This window comes from Pseudophryne corroboree, chromosome 10, assembly GCF_028390025.1.
Source record: "Pseudophryne corroboree isolate aPseCor3 chromosome 10, aPseCor3.hap2, whole genome shotgun sequence".
NCBI lineage: Eukaryota > Metazoa > Chordata > Amphibia > Anura > Myobatrachidae > Pseudophryne > Pseudophryne corroboree.
This window is the reverse complement of record NC_086453.1, coordinates 266,110,765-266,126,662: the sequence shown is the minus strand read 5'-3', so window position 1 is coordinate 266,126,662 and position 15,898 is coordinate 266,110,765. Positions and strand designations below refer to the sequence as shown.

At 47.7% G+C, this 15,898-nt stretch overlaps 1 protein-coding gene across 1 annotated transcript in view; it reads right to left on the bottom strand.

The window, feature by feature from the left end:
• The window catches only part of PPP2R1B (protein phosphatase 2 scaffold subunit Abeta), a 138,302-nt gene that overhangs the window by 109,971 nt on the left and 12,433 nt on the right, over nt 1-15,898 (bottom strand). The gene's annotated exons all lie outside the window — the stretch shown is intronic.

Sequence of the window (15,898 nt, the reverse complement as noted above, 5' to 3'; positions counted from 1 at the left end):
CAGCGCAGCTATGTGAAATGGCGCCAAACGAAGACAGGGAGTGAGGGAGAAAGAGAGATGCAGCTCCAGGGCGGGAACACCTGCTGTAGATGGCGCCTGGAGCTGGGGGAGGGGCTACAGGTCAGCACCTTAGCCCCTCTGCTGAACTTCACCACCGGGTACTATGGAGCCTATAACAAACGACCTGTGCTCCCTGCCATGGTGGATATAGTGGGGTCCCTGCACGGCCGCAGTGTCATGCCAGCGGCTACGGAAAAGTGGTGCTGGCAACAGATGCTCTTCGCAGGGAAAAAATAAGAATTTACTTACCAATAATTCTATTTCTCGTAGTCCGTAGTGGATGCTGGGGACTCCGTCAGGACCATGGGGAATAGCGGGCTCCGCAGGAGACAGGGCACATCTAAAAAGCTTTTTAGGTCACATGGTGTGTACTGGCTCCTCCCCCCATGACCCTCCTCCAAGCCTCAGTTAGGTACTGTGCCCGGACGAGCGTACACAATAAGGAAGGATCTTGAATCCCGGGTAAGACTCATACCAGCCACACCAATCACACCGTACAACTTGTGATCTGAACCCAGTTAACAGTATGATAACAAAACGAAGTAGCCTCCGAAAAGATGGCTCACAACAATAGTAATAACCCGATTTTTTGTAACAATAACTATGTACAAGCATTGCAGACAATCCGCACTTGGGATGGGCGCCCAGCATCCACTACGGACTACGAGAAATAGAATTATCGGTAAGTAAATTCTTATTTTCTCTAACGTCCTAGTGGATGCTGGGGACTCCGTCAGGACCATGGGGATTATACCAAAGCTCCCAAACGGGCGGGAGAGTGCGGATGACTCTGCAGCACCGAATGAGAGAACTCCAGGTCCTCCTTAGCCAGAGTATCAAAATTTGTAAAATTTTACAAACGTGTTCTCCCCTGACCACGTAGCTGCTCGGCAAAGTTGTAATGCCGAGACTCCTCGGGCAGCCGCCCAGGATGAGCCCACCTTCCTTGTGGAATGGGCATCTACATATTTCGTCTGTGGCAGGCCTGCCACAGAATGTGCAAGCTGAATTGTACTACAAATCCAGCGTGCAATAGACTGCTTAGAAGCATGAGCACCCAGCTTGTTGGGTGTATACAGTATAAACAGCAAGTCAGACTTTCTGACTCCAGCCGTCCTAAATATATATATATATATATATATATATATATATATATATATATATATATATATATATATATATATTTATATTTTTAGGGCCCTGACCACGTCTAGTAACTTGGAGTCCTCCAAGTCCCTAGTAGCCGCAGGCACCACAAGAGGTTGTTTCAGGTGAAAACGCTGACACCCCTTTATGAAGAAACTGGAGACGAGTCCCAGTTCTGTCCTGTTCAAATGGAAAATTTTAATATGGGCTTTTGTAAGACAAAGCCGCCCATTCTGACAATCGCCTGGCCGAGGCCAGGGCTAACAACATGGTCACTTCCCATGTGAGATATTTGTCAACAGCATGGTCACTTTCCATGTGAGATATTTCAAATCCACAGATTTGAGCGGTTCAAACCAATATGATTTTAAGAAATCCCAACACTATGTTGAGATCTCACGGTGCCCCTAGGGGCACAAAAAAGCTGTATATGCAATACATCCTTTACAATCTGGACTTCAGGAACTGAAGTCAATTCTTTCTGGAAGAAAATCTACAGGGCCGAAATTTAAATGTTAATGAACCCCAATTTGAGGTCCAAAACACTCCTGTTTTCAGGAAGTGTAGAAATCGACCTAGTTGAATTTCCGTCGTGGAGCCTTCCTGGCCTCACCCACGCAACATATTTTCACCACATGTGGTGATGACGTTGTGCGGTCACCTCCTTCCTGGCTTTGACCAGGGTAGGTATGACCTCTTATGGAATGCCTTTTCCCCTCAGGATCCGGCATTCAAACCGCCATGCCGTCAAACGCAGCCGCGGTAAGTCTTGGAATAGACATGGTACTTGCTGAATCAAGACCCTTCTTAGCTCCCCAGGCCCTTAGTCCTCTGTGAGCATTTCTTGAAGTTCCGGGTACCAAGTCCCTCTTGGCCAATCCGGAGCCACTAGTATAGTTCATACTCCTCTATGTCTTATAATTCTCAATACCCTGGTTATGAGAAACAGAGGAGGGAACACATACACAGACTGGTACACCCACGGTGTTACCAGAACATCCACAGCTATCGCCTGAAGGTCTCATGACCTGGCGGAATACCTGTCCCGTTTTTTGTTCGGGCGGGACGCCATCATGTCCACCTTTGGTCTTTGCCAACGGTCCACAATCATGTTGAAAAACTTCCCTATGAAGTTTCCACTCTCCCGGGTGGAGGTCATGCCTGCTGAGGAAGTCTGCTTCCCAGTCGTCCACTCCCGGAAAGAACACTGCTGACAGTGCTATCACATGATTTTCCGCCTAGCGAAAAATCCTTGCAGTTTTCACTGCCCTCCTGCTTCTTGTGCCGCCCTTCTGTTTACGTGGGCGACTGCCGTGATGTTATCCCACTGGATCAATACCGGCTGACCTTGAAGCAGAGGTCTAGCTAAGTTTAGAGCATTATAAATTTGCTCTAAGCTTATTTATGCGGAGAGAATTCTCCAGACTTAATCACACTTCCCTGGAAATTTTTTCCCTGTGTGACTGTTCCCCAGCCTCTCAGGCTGGCCTCCGTGGTCACCGGCATCCAATCCTGAATGCCGAATCTGCGGCCCTCTAGAAGATGAGCACTCTGTAATCACCACAGGAGAGACACCCTTTTCCTTGGATAAAGGGTTATCCGCTGATGCATCTGAGGATGCGATCCGGACCATTTGTCCAGCAGATCCCACTGAAGAGTTCTTGCGGGAAATCTGCCGAATGGAATTGCTTCGTAATAAGCCACCATTTTTACCAGGACTCTTGTGCAATGATGCACTGACACTTTTCCTGGTTTTAGGAGGATCCCAATTAGCTCGGATAACTCCCTGGTTTTCTCCACTGGGAGAAACACGTTTTTCTGGACTGTGTCCAGAATCTTCCCTAGGAACAGTAGACGTGTCGTCGGAAAAAGCTGCGATTTTGGAATATTTAGAATCCACTCGTGCTGTCGTAGAACTACTTAAGATAGTGCTACTCCGACCTCCAACTGTTCTCTGGACCTTGCCCTTATCAGGAAAGCGTCCATGTTTCTTTTAAGAAAAATCATCATTCCGGCCATTACCTTGGTAAAGACCCGGGGCGCCGTGGACAATCCAAACGGCAGCGTCTGAACTGATAGTGACAGTTCTGTACCAGGAACCTGAAGTACCCTTGGTGAGAAGGGCAAATTTGGACCTGTAGGTAAACGTCCCTGATATCCAGTGACATCATATCGTCCCCTTCTTCCTGGTTCGCTATCACTGCTCCGAGTGACTCCATCTTGATTTGAACGCTTGTATGTAAGTGTTCAAATATTTCAGATCTCACCGAGCCGGTTGGCTTCAGTACCACAATATAGTGTGGAATACTACCCCCTTCCTTGTTGTAAGAAGGGTACTTTGATTATCACCTGCTGGGAATACAGCCTGTGAATTGTGTGAGGGGGAGACGTCTCGAATTTCCAATGTACACCTGGGATATTACATGTAGGATCCCGGAGTTCCCTTGCGAGTGTTGCTGAAACTCTTGAGATGACCCCCTACCGCACCTGAGTCCGCTTGTACGGCCCCAGCGTTATGCTGCGGACTTGGCAGAAGCCGTGAGGAGCTTCTGTTCCTGGGAATGAGCTGCTTGCTGCAGTCTTCTTCCCTTTCCTCTCCCCCTGGGCAGATATGACTGGCCTTCGCCCGCCTGCCCGTATGGGGACGAAAGGACTGAGACTGAAAAGACTGTGTCCTTTTCTGCCAATATGTGACTCGGGGTAACAAAAAGTGGATTTTTCAGCTGTTGCCATGGCCACCAGGTCCAATGGACCGCCCCTTTATACGGCAATACTTCCATATGCCGTCTGGAATCTGCCTCACCTGACCACTGTCGTGTCTTCGTCTGGCAGATATGTACATCACATTTACTCTTGATGCCAGAATGCAAATATGCCTCTGCGCATCACACATATATAGAAATGCATCCTTAAAATGCTCTATAGACAATAAAATCCTGTCCCTGTCAAGGGTATCAAAATTTTCAGTCAGGAAATCCGACCAAGCCCCCTCAGCGCTGCACATCCAGGCTGAGGCGATTGCTGGTCGTAGTATAACACCAGTATGTGTGTATATACTGTTATGATATTTTCCAGCTTCCTATCAGCTGGCTCCTTGAGGGCGGCCGTATCTGGAAACGGTAACGCCATGTTTTTTTATAAGCGTGTGAGCGCCTTGTCCACCCTAAGGTGTGTTTTCCAACTCGCCCTTACTACTGGCGGGAAAAAGGGTATACCGCCCATAACTTTCTGTCGGAGGAACCCCACGTATCATCACACACTTCATTTAATTTATCTGATTCAGGCAAAACTACAAGTAGTTTATTCCCACCCTACAAAATACCCTTATTTGTGGTACTTGTGGTATCAGAAATACGTAACACCTCCTTCATTGCCCTTAACATGTAACTTGTGGCCCTAAAGGAAAAATACGTTTGTTTCTTCACCGTCGACACTGGGGTCAGTGTCCGTGTCAGTGTCTGTCGACCGACTGAGGTAATTGGGCGTTTTTACAAGCCCCTGACGGTGTCCGAGACGCCTGGACCGATACTAATTTGTCCGCCGGCTGTCTCATGTCGTCAACCGGCTTGCAGCGTGTTGACATTATCACGTAATTCCATAAGTAAGCCATCCATTCTGGTGTCGACTCCCTAGAGAGTGACATCACCATTACAGGCAATTTTCTCCGTCTCCTCACCAACATTTTCCTCATACATGTCGACACACACGTACCGACCTACAGCACACACATACAGGGAATGCTCTGATAGAGGACAGGACCCACTAGCCCTTTGGGGAGACAGAGGGAGAGTTTGCCAGCACACACCAAAAGCGCCATAATGTATATAACAACCCTAGAAGGTGTTGTTTCTATATATGGGCTCTTAATAAGAATTTACTTACCGATAATTCTATTTCTCGGAGTCCGTAGTGGATGCTGGGGTTCCTGAAAGGACCATGGGGAATAGCGGCTCCGCAGGAGACAGGGCACAAAAGTAAAGCTTTTACAGGTCAGGTGGTGTGTACTGGCTCCTCCCCCTATGACCCTCCTCCAGACTCCAGTTAGGTACTGTGCCCGGACGAGCGTACACAATAAGGGAGGATTTTGAATCCCGGGTAAGACTCATACCAGCCACACCAATCACACCGTACAACTTGTGATCTAAACCCAGTTAACAGTATGATAACAGAGGAGCCTCTGAAAGATGGCTTCCTAAACAATAACCCGAATTAGTTAACAATAACTATGTACAAGTATTGCAGATAATCCGCACTTGGGATGGGCGCCCAGCATCCACTACGGACTCCGAGAAATAGAATTATCGGTAAGTAAATTCTTATTTTCTCTATCGTCCTAAGTGGATGCTGGGGTTCCTGAAAGGACCATGGGGATTATACCAAAGCTCCCAAACGGGCGGGAGAGTGCGGATGACTCTGCAGCACCGAATGAGAGAACTCCAGGTCCTCCTTTTCCAGGGTATCAAATTTGTAAAAATTTACAAACGTGTTCTCCCCTGACCACGTAGCTGCTCGGCAGAGTTGTAATGCCGAGACCCCTCGGGCAGCCGCCCAAGATGAGCCCACCTTCCTTGCGGAATGGGCCTTAACAGATTTAGGCTGTGGCAGGCCTGCCACAGAACGTACAAGTTGAATTTTGTTACAAATCCAACGAGCAATCGACTGCTTAGAAGCAGGTGCACCCAACTTGTTGGGTGCATACAGTATAAACAGCGAGTCAGATTTTCTGACTCCAGCCGTCCTTTAAATGTATATTTTTAAGGCTCTGACAACGTCCAACAACTTGGAGTCCTTCAAGTCGTCTGTAGCCGCAGGCACTACAATAGGCTGGTTCAGGTGAAACGCTGATACCACCTTAGGGAGAAAATGCGGACGCGTCCGCAGCTCTGCCCTATGTCGAATGGAAAATTAAATAAGGGCTTTTATAAGACAAAGCCGCCAGTTCAGATACTCTCCCGGCCGAAGCCAGGGCCAGTAACATAGTCACTTTCCATGTGAGATATTTCAAATCCACATTCTTTAGTGGTTCAAACCAATTGGATTTGAGGAAATCTAAAACTACATTTAGATCCCACGGTGCCACCTTAGGCACCACAGGAGGCTGTATATGCAGTACTCCTTTGATAAAAATCTGGACCTCAGGGACTGAGGCCAATTCTTTTTGGAAGAATATTGATAGGGCCGAAATTTGAACCTTAATAGATCCCAATTTGAGACCCATAGACAATCCTGATTGCAGGAAATGTAGGAAAACGACCCAGTTGAAATTCCTCCATCGGAGCACTCCGCTGCTCGCACCACGCAACATATTTTCGCCAAATACGGCGATAATGCTTCGCGGTGACTTCCTTCCTTGCCTTTATCAAGGTAGGAATGACTTCTTCTGGAATGCCTTTTCCTTTTAGGATCTGGCATTCAAACGCCATGCCGTCAAACGCAGCCGCGGTAAGTCTTGAAAAAGACAAGGACCCTGCTGAAGCAGGTCCCTTCTCAGAAGTAGAGGCCACGGATCGTCCGTGACCATCTCTTGAAGTTCCGGGTACCAAGTCCTTCTTGGCCAATCCGGAGCCACTAGTCTTACTCCTCTTTGCCGTATAATCCTCAATACCTTTGGTATGAGAGGCAGAGGAGGAAACACATATACCGACTGGTACACCCAAGGTGTTACCAGCGCGTCCACAGCTATTGCCTGCGTATCTCTTGACCTGGCGCAATACCTGTCCAGTGTTTTGTTGAGGCGAGACGCCATCATGTCCACCATTGGTTTTACCCAACGGTTTAATAGCATGTGGAAAACTTCTGGATGAAGTCCCCACTCTCCCGGGTGAAGGTCGTGTCTGCTGAGGAAGTCTGCTTCCCAGTTGTCCACGCCCGGGATGAATACTGCTGACAGTGCTATCACGTGATTCTCCGCCCAGCGAAGGATCCTGGCAGCTTCTGCCATTGCCCTCCTGCTTCTTGTGCCGCCCTGTCTGTTTACATGGGCGACTGCCGTGATGTTGTCCGACTGGATCAACACCGGTCTTCCTTGAAGCAGAGGTTCCGCCTGGCTTAGAGCATTGTAGATTGCTCTTAGTTCCAGAATGCTTATGTGAAGAGACTTTTTCAGGCTCGACCACACTCCCTGGAAATTTCTTCCCTGTGTGACTGCTCCCCAGCCTCTCAGGCTGGCATCCGTGGTCACCAGGATCCAATCCTGCATGCCGAATCTGCGGCCCTCCAATAGATGAGCCTCCTGCAACCACCACAGAAGGGATACCCTTGTCCTCGGCGACAGGGTTATCCGCAGGTGCATCTGAAGATGCGACCCTGACCATTTGTCCAACAGATCCCTTTGCATGGAATCTGCCGAAAGGGATTGCTTCGTAAGAAGCTACCATTTTTTCCCAGGACTCTTGTGCATTGATGTACAGACACCATTCCTGGTTTTAGGAGGTTCCTGACCAGGTCAGATAACTCCTTGGCTTTTTCTTCGGGAAGAAAAACCTTTTTCTGAACTGTGTCCAGAATCATCCCCAGGAACAGCAGACGAGTTGTCGGCATTAATAGGGATTTTGGAATATTCAGAATCCATCCGTGCTGCTTTAGCACCTCTTGAGATAGTGCTAAACCCATCTCTAGCTGTTCTCTGGACCTTGCCCTTATTAGGAGATCGTCCAAGTATGGGATAATTAATACGCCTTTTCTTCGAAGAAGAAATATTATCTCGGCCATTACCTTTGTAAAGACCCGAGGTGCCGTGGACAAACCAAACGGCAGCGTCTGAAACTGATAGTGACAGTTTTGTACAACGAACCTGAGGTACCCCTGGTGTGAGGGGTAATTGGAACGTGGAGATACGCATCCTTGATGTCCAAGGATACCATAAAGTCCCCTTCTTCCAGGTTCGCTATCACTGCTCTGAGTGACTCCATCTTGAACTTGAACTTCTTTATGTACAGGTTCAAGGACTTCAGATTTAGAATAGGCCTTACCGAGCCATCCGGCTTCGGTACCACAAAAAGAGTGGAATAATACCCCTTCCCTTGTTGTAGAAGAGGTACCTTGACTATCACCTGCTGAGAATACAGCTTGTGAATGGCTTCCAAAACCGTCTCCCTTTCTGAGGGGGACGTTGGTAAAGCAGACTCCAGGAAACGGCGAGGTGGCTCTGTCTCTAATTTCAACCTGTACCCCTGAGATATTATCTGCAGGATCCAGGGATTTACCTGCGAGTGAGCCCACTGCGCGCTGTAATTCTTGAGACGACCGCCTACCGCCCCCGAGTCCGCTTGCGAAGCCCCAGCGTCATGCTGAGGCTTTTGTAGAAGCCGGGGAGGGCTTCTGTTCCTGGGAAGGAGCTGCCTGTTGCTGTCTCTTCCCTCGTCCTCTGCCTCGTGGCAGATATGAATAGCCCTTTGCTCTCTTATTTTTAAAGGAACAAAAGGGCTGCGGTTGAAAGGTCGGTGCCTTTTTCTGTTGGGGAGTGACTTGAGGTAGAAAGGTGGATTTCCCGGCCGTAGCCGTGGCCACCAAATCCGATAGACCGACCCCAAATAACTCCTCTACGCATCGCCTGTCCACTGTCGTGTCCATAAAGCTCTTCTGGCCGAAATGGACATAGCACTTACCCGTGATGCCAGTGTGCAGATATCTCTCTGTGCATCACGCATATAAAGAAATGCATCCTTTTATTTGTTCTAACGACAGTAAAATATTGTCCCTGTCCAGGGTATCAATATTTTCGATCAGGGACTCTGACCAAACTACCCCAGCACTGCACATCCAGGCAGTCGCAATAGCTGGTCGTAGTATAACACCTGCATGTGTGTATATACCTTTTTGGATATTTTCCATCCTCCTATCTGATGGATCCTTAAGTGCGGCCGTCTCAGGAGAGGGTAACGCCACTTGTTTTGATAAGCGTGTTAGCGCTTTGTCCACCCTAGGAGGTGTTTCCCAGCGCTCCCTAACCTCTGGCGGGAAAGGGTATAAAGCCAATAACTTCTTTGAAATTAGCAGTTTTTTATCGGGGCACCCCACGCTTCATCACACACGTCATTTAATTCTTCTGATTCGGTAAAAACTACTGGTAGTTTTTTCACACCCCACATAATACCCTGTTTAGTGGTACCTGTAGTATCAGCTAAATGTAACATCTCCTTTATTGCCAAAATCATATAACGTGTGGCCCTACTGGAAAATACGGTTGATTCGTCACCTTCACCACCGGAATCAGTGCCTGTGTCTGGGTCTGTGTCGACCGACTGAGGCAAGGGGCGTTTTACAGCCCCTGACGGTGTTTGAGGCGCCTGGACAGGCACTAATTGAGTGTCCGGCCGCCTCATGTCGGCAAACGACTGCTTAAGCGAGTTGACGCTATCCCGTAATTCCACAAATAAAGGCATCCATTCTGGTGTCGACCCCCTAGGAGGTGACATCCTCATATTTGGCAATTGCTCCGCCTCCACACCAATAACGTCCTCATACATGTCGACACACACGTACCGACACACAGCAGACACACAGGGAATGCTCTATACGAAGACAGGACCCACTAGCCCTTTGGGGAGACAGAGGGAGAGTCTGCCAGCACACACCAAAAAGCGCTATATATGACAGGGATAGCCTTATGATTAAGTGCTCCCTTATAGCTGCTTTTATATTAATATATTGCCATTTATTTTGCCCCCCCTCTCTGTTATACCCTGTTTCTGTAGTGCAGTGCAGGGGAGAGACCTGGGAGCCTTCCTGACCAGCGGAGCTGTGACAGAAAATGGCGCCGTGTGCTGAGGAGATAGGCCCCGCCCCTTTTTCGGCGGGCTCGTCTCCCGCTATTTAGTACATTTAGGCAGGGGTAAATATCTCCATATAGCCTCTGGGGCTATATGTGAGGTATTTTTAGCCTTTTTAAAGGTTTTCATTTGCCTCCCAGGGCGCCCCCCTCCCAGCGCCCTGCACCCTCAGTGACTGCCGTGTGAAGTGTGCTGAGAGGAAAATGGCGCACAGCTGCAGTGCTGTGCGCTACCTTAAGAAGACTGCAGGAGTCTTCAGCCGCCGATTCTGGACCTCTTCTTGCTTCAGCATCTGTGAGGGGGCCGGCGGCGTGGCTCCGGTGACCATCCAGGCTGTACCTGTGATCGTCCCTCTGGAGCTTCATGTCCAGTAGCCAAGAAGCCAATCCATCCTGCACGCAGGTGAGTTCACTTCTTCTCCCCTCTGTCCCTCGTTGCAGTGATCCTGTTGCCAGCAGGAATCACTGTAAAATAAAAAACCTAAGCTAAACTCTCTAAGCAGCTCTTTATGAGAGCCACCTAGAATTGCACCCTTCTCGGCCGGGCACAAAAATCTAACTGGAGTCTGGAGGAGGGTCATAGGGGGAGGAGCCAGTACACACCACCTGACCTGTAAAAGCTTTACTTTTGTGCCCTGTCTCCTGCGGAGCCGCTATTCCCCATGGTCCTTTCAGGAACCCCAGCATCCACTTAGGACGATAGAGAAATATAATTATATCGCCAATTTATGCCCCCCTTCTCTTTAACCCTGTTTCTGTAGTGCAGGGGAGAGTGGGAGCCTTCCTCACCAGCGGAGCTGGTCAGGAAAATGGCGCTGAGTGCTGAGGAGAATAAGCTCCGCCCCTTTCACGGCGGGCTTTTCTCCCGGTTATTAGGAAAACTGGCCTGGGTTAAATACATACATATAGCCTTAATGGCTATATGTGATGTATTTATTTGCCAAATAGGTATTTATATTGCTGCCCAGGGCGCCCCCAGCAGCGCCCTGCACCCTCCGTGACCGTGTCAGTGAGCCGTGTAGCAACAATGGCGCACAGCTGCAGTGCTGTGCGCTACCTCTCTGAAGACTGTGAAGTCTTCTGCCGCCTGTTTCCGGACCTCCGTTCCGCCGTCTTTCTTCAGCGTCTGTAAGGGGGATCGGCGGCGCGGCTCCGGGACGAACCCCAGGCTGACCTGTGTTCCGACTCCCTCTGGAGCTCAGTGTCCAGTAGCCTAAAACTTCAATCCTCCTGCACGCAGGTGAGTTGCAAGTCTCTCCCCTAAGTCCCTCGTTGCAGTGATCCTGTCGCCAGCAGGAATCACTGATTAGAAACCTAAAAAAAAACTTTACTAAACAGCTCCTTAAGAGAGCCATCCAGTTTGTACCCTTCTCGGACGGGCACAAAAACCTAACTGAGGCTTGGAGGAGGGTCATGGGGGGAGGAGCCAGTACACACCATGTGACCTAAAAAGCTTTTTAGATGTGCCCTGTCTCCTGCGGAGCCCGCTATTCCCCATGGTCCTGACGGAGTCCCCAGCATCCACTAGGACGTTAGAGAAAGTGGCCATTAAGATCTTAAAGTAGAGAGCCCTGATAGAGGAAGACTTGGTTGAGTGTCAGGTCCTTCAAATGGCACATCAGAGCAATTTTCTTATTCATGGATATGCAGCCTTCCAAACACATCATTATCTATACTGTGTAATGGAACTGGCTGGCGGAGGGGATCTGTTTAATTTTTTGAATCAGACATCAGAGCTGGACCTTTGCAGCGGAACTGGTATGTGGACTGCAGTTCATGCATTCTAAAGGAATGATCCACAGAGATATCAAACTGGATAATATTCTGCTGACCACAGACGGACATGTGAAGATCACTGACTTTAGGTCTATCCCTACTGAATGTGTTTGGAGAAACTGACAAAGACTTTGGCGGGACACCTGGCTATTATGCGCCAGAAATAATAAACCACCATCCATACACTGCATGTGTGGACTGGTTCGCATTTGGCGCTATATTATAACGACTCAATGCAGGATCTTTCCCTATCCCTGGTGAGTCAGCGGCCGAGATAAAAGCAAAGATCCTTGCAGAGGAACCAACGTACAAAGGCCTTACTGATGGTGAAACAAAGGACATTTTATCCAAACTCCTTTGCAAGGACCAGTCCCTCCGGCTCGGGGTAAATAACAATGTCCGAGAACACCCCTTCTCATCTATTAACTGGGCAGAGATAGAGACTGGTAAAACAGCATCCCCTCTCACACTGCTCAAGTACTCTATGGATTTAGATGCACAGAAAAATCCCGTGCCCCATAGTGAAGCCCTGAAACAGCCAATTCCTGATACGCACCAGAGGCTATTTGAGAACATACAATTCGTATGCCCTGTGTGGAGTGAAACGTACCACAATGCAATCAGATATAACAATGCAATCAGATATAACACCATAGACCCGCACTAGCGTGACACAGAAACATCTACAATCCTTAAAACATCTGGATTCTGCTGCATCAGCCGCCTGCTCACACCTCAGCTGCATCCCTAGGGATGCATTGTCTGCCCCTACCTCATTTACATCTCAGGAGGTGCACTGTCTGCCACCTACAGTGTAATGGTGTGCTGGACATATACGCTAGGGTCTTGCAGAAAATTGGGGTCCCTTGACGATGGGCTGCAAGCTTAAATGTTTTGATCAAAATATGACCAAATCACCTCTGTTTTATGTGCTACATGCACACAGGTTTGCAGTATATTATTGTTAGCACTAACAGGAAAAGCTTGTTTTGTATACAGACGTGTCCTCATATACTTGGGACAGCGCAGCATAGTGGGGTGCGTGTGATCGCACGCTTCCGCTATGCCTCAGACTTGAATAGGAGCCAGCATGCGTATGTGCCCGACACCCCTTGACTTCAATGGGACCTGGCTGCAAGCTTAAATATTTTGATCAAAATATGACCAAATCCCCAATGTTTTATTTGCTACATACAGAATTACAGTATATTATTGTTAGTGTAGATAGGAAACGTCTTTGTTTTGTATACACATTAATACTGCCATGCAGCTGGAACCATGTACAACAGGAGTGGGGAACCTTTGGCCCTCCAGCTGCTGTTGAACTACACATACCAGCATGCCTTGCTACAGTTTTGCTATTTGGACATGCTAAAACTGTTGCAGGGCATGCTGGGATGAGTAGTTCACAAGTAACTACTTGTTGAACAAGTAGTTCATCACTCACTAAATACACTGTCCGAGCCTTCGCTCATATAGAGGTCTGTCATTGCTCAGTGGAACTAATTTTATAAAGACATTAGTGCCATCTAATATTGTGATGTATATGTATATTGTATACATTGATCACACAATTTCTTTGTAAACCATATTTGTAGTTTTTCCTTCAGGGACTAACACAAACAGATGCTTGGGGCTACTAACTAGTGAGCAGGCCACGTAAAGCTGCCCATGGGAGAAGCAGCTGGTCCTGAGATCTACTCCTGCAGCTTCGAGCGTTTGCCCCTGTGACTTGTTGATCATAATAGCAAAGTAGACGCTTACAGGAAACTGCAGGCACTTGAATTGAAAAGGAAGGGGTATACATAGTATAAACAGTATCACTTGCGTCACATCCCGTTAGACTCTCTGCCTCAATTAGGTTCCTCTGCAGTCACACTACTTTCAGCCATGCATCGAAATCCCTGGTTTACGCATGTGGACACACATCGACCTGGGATTTTGGTATGTCTGAATGCAAACGAGCGATTTTTCTCCCAACCAGAGTCATGAAGTGCAGATCCGACAATGTCTGAAAGGGGTATTAGTTGGATTTCATTGCATAACTTGGGAGGAGTCCGTTCCGCATAAGAATGATCTGGACTCCCAACTTGCAGTGCAATGCTGTGCGCTTGAAGTCCATCTGCACTGAGAGAGTTCAGAAATTCCATTGAGGAGCCTGCACGCGCCAGGTGTCAAGCAACTGCTTTTTTCACTGTATTGCTTCTCTCCCTGATGTCACATCAAGATCATACATAACGCAGTTTCTTTCTAAGCTATACAATTGTGAGTGATGCCGGAACAAAAACTCAGAAAAATTGTGTACACACAACCCTTACAGGGTGCCGTGGCACCCTGGGGAGCCTCAATACACTTGCAGGGGTGCCTTGGAAGGGATTGGGTCTTTAGGTCGACATTAAGTAGGTTGATGTTTGGTAGACAGTAAGTAGGGCGACAGGTCAAAAGGTCGACATGAGTTTTTCACATTTTTTTTTCCTTTTTTTGAACTTTTTCATAGTTAACAATCCACGTGGCCTACAATTGGGAATGGTAACCTTGCCCGAGGCATGGCGAGCGAAACAAGCCATGTGTGGGGACACGGTGCACTAATTGGGGTTCCCGGTCACTGTACGGAGAAAACGACACCAAAAAACAAACATCAAAAAACTCATGTCGACCGTTTGACATGTCGACCTAGACCATGTCGACCTAAAGACCCCGTCGACCTACTTACTGTCGACCAATAGCAGTCGACCCAAACATTGTTGTCCTACTTACTGTCGTCCTTACATACCACACCCAAAAAAAAAAAAAAAAAAGTTGTAGGATTTTTTTAGTGGAAAATGCTAAAATACTTTTCAGAGGGAACCAGCCAAGGAGAGAAACCAGAGGAAGGAGGAAGACAGTGGTAGGGCTAGTAAGATCAGCAACCTATCTAAATACCGAGCACCTTTTAACCTGCGGCAAGAATCAGACCCAGCAGGATAAAGCAAGCACATTTACAAAAAGGAGTTTTAAACATTACTTGTTTTTGTTAGTTTATAATAAAAAAATAAAAATAAAAAAATAGTGTGTTCCGCGGGTAACAGCCATCAGATCAGAGCAACAATTGAATAGCTCAGAGACATGCGCCCATTACTATAGACACCTAGCAGGGGGGGCGCACACAACATTCCTCTATGTGGTCAGTGCTGCAGCCGCCATGTAGAAAATATACCTGCTTTGGACAGGTCCAACAGTGTCACCAAGTGGTTTGAGAGCATGCAACATTGCAGACTCCTCTGGCGAATATTTTAAATAAATGTAATGTTCACTTTGTTAGTAAATATACTTTTCGTTCTTCCAGAAACTTACAGCACACCCCTCGTACTGTGCCTTAAACAGCAACACACAAAGGAGCAAAATGCTGCCAGCACCCAAATGCATGTAGACTTTTCGTCCAAAATGTGTCAACAGCGAACACGCTCTTAATAAAGAGTGAAAAATATATGTGGTGTCCTCATCTATTCACGATCAAACAGGAACATAAAAAGGGAAACAAACAAAAAAAAACATACATTGAAGCAAAACCAATCCCAGGTACCCTGGGATTAATCATTCTTCAATCTCGATACCCGGGATTGAAGAACATGGCCCAGGATTGGCCACCCTACAAACCCTACATAAACGGATCTGGTTACAGATATTTTACAAATCTGTTCAGATCAATCATCGCTTTCTGATTCTATACAGAACAATCATGTACCCTTATCAACACAAGTGCAAATTAATGATAAAAGCCAAATACACAACACTGATCAACACATGACCACACCACTCGATCATAGGGCCTAATTTAGACCTGATCGCTCGCTAGGGTTTTTTTTGCACTGCTGCGAACAGATAGTCGCCGCCCATAGGGGTGTGTATTTTAGCTTTGCAAGTGTGTGAACGCATGTGTAGCAGAGCTGTACAAACAGATCTTGCGCAGTCTAGTAGTCCAGGACTCACTCAGCCGCTGCGAACACTTCAGCCTGTCCGGGACTGGAATTGACGTCAGGTACCCTCCCTGCAAACGCATGGACACACCTGCGTTTTTCCAACCACTCCCTGAAAACGGTCAGTTACCACCCACAAACGCCTTCTTCCTGTCAATCTTGCGATCACCCGTGCGAATGGATTCTTCGC